Below are 3403 nucleotides of genomic sequence, written 5' to 3' on the forward strand. Positions count from 1 at the left end.
AAAAAAAAAAAAAAAAAAAAAAAAAAAAAACGAGGCTCCATAACTTAGCACTTAGTTCTATCTCTTTATCAATTAATTCCTAGCTAACCTCTTCTCCATAGTTCCAAGTTGTCATCTCAATGTAGAAACCTCCACCAACAACATCGCCACCTTTCGAGAGAGCCATAAACCATATCTATTTATTTAACCACTTTTCTGCTGCTGTGGTAGCTAGCTGCTCCTGCTAATAAGGCCAACCATTCTACTCTAATACTGGCCAAACAACTCCTCCACCAGGACCAGTAAAACGGATGGAAACTAGAGCACCACGGTTGCCACCCCCATAATTAAAGCCAAGACAATCAGCAGTAACCCTGTAGGTACTACCGTTGCGTTTGGTGTTAGCACAATTACTATACTACAATTGTGTCAAGTATGACTCTGTCACACCAATAGTTACTGTCTTCTCAGCCAAGCCATGTTTTTAAATACGACACCAGAGACAAAGTCATGGAGAGAGAGAGAGAGACCAGGAGAGAGAGAGACTAGGAGAGAGAGAGAGACTAAGAGAGTGGTAGAGAGAGAGTCTACAGGTTATAGGGTTTCCTGGTCTGCTAAAAATAGTAGCCATTTCAAATCCCATTCAAATCACGTACGTTATTGTTTTGTCGAGGAAAAAAAGGGTCTCTTGAAAGCGAGAGAAAGAGGAAAAGAGAAACTCAACAGGCTACATGGTTTCTTGTTGCCCTGCTAGAAATAGCAGCCAAAGTTTCATAGAAATCACGAACGTTACTGAATTTGAAATAAAGAGTAAAGAATACACTCGAGAGAGAGAGAGAGAGAGAGAGAGAGAGAGAGAGAGAGAGAGGGAAAGAGAGAGAAACTCTACAAGCTACAAAGTCTCCTGGGCTGCTAGAAGTAGCAGCCAAAATCCCAAATTACATACGTTACACTGTCTTGGGAAAAGAAAAAGAAAGGAACTACATGTATACATACACACAGACATCGTTGCATAGTTTGGGAGAATCTGTATTTATAAATACTCTAGACTAGCGAGTTCATGATGGACTCTTTTGTGATTTCTCGGAGCGAATAAAAAACTTTCCTGGCGCTCTGAAGATCAAATAAAAAACTTTCCTGGCGTATTTCTAATGGAAAGTTTTACAAATTAATAAACTAGGATTTAAAAGTTAGAAATTTCCCCAAAAAAGAAACCATGGGAACGAAACTTGTTCACGTTTTATTAACTATACTTGTATTTAATTAAATTTTGACTGACACAGTTTTCAGGTCAGTCAGTCATTAGTCTCGATTGACTGATGCATTAGATTATGTATATTTTTTTTTATCTTTTACTTGTTGCAGTCATTGGATTGTGGCCATGCTGGAGCACCGCCTTGTAGAGAAATTGATTCCAGCACTTATTTTAAAGTTTGGTTGGTCTACTGAACCGCTGTTTTGGGGACGTAAGCAAGGCAACATCGGTTGTCAAACAATGGACACGCGCCATATATATGTATGTAGGTATATACGTATGTGTGTATGCATGTATGTATGTATGTATGTATGTGTGTGTGTGTGTGTGTATGTATGTATGTATGTATGTATGTATGTATGTATATCGATCCGGTACTCGCCTTGTACTTTATTTGATCGACCTCGACCCGATAAAGAGTATTGTCGACCTCGGCCTGATTTGAACTTTGCGCCCCCCCAGTCTCACATTTATGGCATTGTGCCAACTTAACGAATCAATATTCGGTAAAAACCTACTTAATTAGTAGATCGACTTAGCATGGACCGAGTGAACTAGTTAATCACGTGATTGATAAGCGTTGCTAATGTAGTGTTGGAGCATAATGGCAATGGTGGTGGTGGTGGTGGTGGTGGAGGTAAACACAGCGGGGATAGAGAAAGAAGGGTGAGATGGGGGTGGGGATAAGAAGTGGGGGAGAGTGGGGTGTTGAGAGAAGAAAGTAAGGAAGAAAAACTAGTGGGAAAGAGAGAGAATAGGGGAAAGAAAGAGAAGGAAGAGAGAGATAGAGAGAGAGACAGAGAGAAGAGAACGGGAAAGAGAGACAAACAGAAAGGCACACAACGGGAGAGAGAGGAGGGGGAGAGAGGGTCAAACAAACAGAGAGAGAGATGAAGAAGAAGAAGAAGAAGAAGAAGAAAAAAAAACGGCACCAAAAACAACAAAAGCAATAATTACAAGGAAGGAAGGAAGGAAGGAAATGCAAGTCAAAGAAGAAGTCACTTTGTGGTCGATTGAGATGCAGGAAATAGCAGCTAAATGTCCTTCATATTCTAGCCTACCGTTAAAAACGGAAGGACATATTGAATAGTGCACCCTTAGATACACTACATCTGAAAAATAAGATGGGACAGTCATAGATGGAACGCCTCCAGCCTGATCAGATTTGGTGCCAATCAACACGTTATCCAGATCTGTGTTGGTCTACATTAATCAAAGTGCAGTGTCACTAAACCCACTTTATTAGACTATGAAAGATATCCTTCGTAGCTTCAGAGTGCGGAGTCAGTGACTCCGCTAAATTCTCTACAGCCCAGCGGCACCGTTCCATGAGTGAAACACCTCAGCTACGAAAAGCGCAAAATAATAATATTATAGGCGTAAAATTTTGGCACAAGGCCAGCAATTTCGGGTGAGTGTGCAAGTCGATTACATCGACTCCAGTGTTTCACCGGTATTTATTTTATCGACCTCGAAAGGACGAAAAGCAAAGTCGACATCGATGGAATTTGAACTCAGAATGTAGCGGCAAACGGAATACCTCTAACATTTCGCCTGGCCTGCTAACTTTTCTTATTTCTTTACTGCCCAGAAGGAGCTAAACACAGAGTGGACAAACAAGGACAGACAAAGGAATTAAGTCGATTGTATCGACCCCAGTGCATAACTGGTACTTTATTCATCAACTCCGAAAGGATGAAAGGCAAAGTCGACCTCGGTCGAATCTGAACTCAGAACGTAACGGCAGACGAAATACCGCCAAGCATTCCTCCCGGCGTGCTAACGATTCTGCCAGCTCGCTGCCTCAATACATAAAGCGCCTGCCGCCAAAAGGTGCCATCACAATCTGATCACCCTTTGTCCTCTCTTTTAGCTACTCTCATCAACAGGATGCGATTCCAGTGAGATTTGAGGGAAATTTAACTGTTTTTTCCAGCCACAACAAATATCGGGGTTAAATGTTCAGGCGATGAGATCGACTCGCTTTTTATTGCACTGTTGATTACAACATATCTTGATTACCAAGCAACGGCTCAATTAATTTATCAGCACTAAAGCCGAGCAGTTAATGAATATGACTGAGAGCTGTTAGTGGTTTGGACTTTGTACTTCTTTTATCAGGGAGATAGCGAGCAATTCTGAAGGGGGCGACCGCTTGGGGGGGGGGGG

At 41.6% G+C, this 3403-nt stretch overlaps 1 protein-coding gene across 1 annotated transcript in view; it reads left to right on the top strand.

Annotated features, from left to right (window-relative positions):
• The window catches only part of LOC106879182 (actin, cytoplasmic 2), a 27779-nt gene that overhangs the window by 1059 nt on the left and 23317 nt on the right, over nucleotides 1–3403 (top strand). The window lies entirely within an intron of this gene.

This window comes from Octopus bimaculoides, chromosome 11 (genome assembly GCF_001194135.2).
Source record: "Octopus bimaculoides isolate UCB-OBI-ISO-001 chromosome 11, ASM119413v2, whole genome shotgun sequence".
Taxonomy (NCBI): Eukaryota; Metazoa; Mollusca; class Cephalopoda; order Octopoda; family Octopodidae; genus Octopus; species Octopus bimaculoides.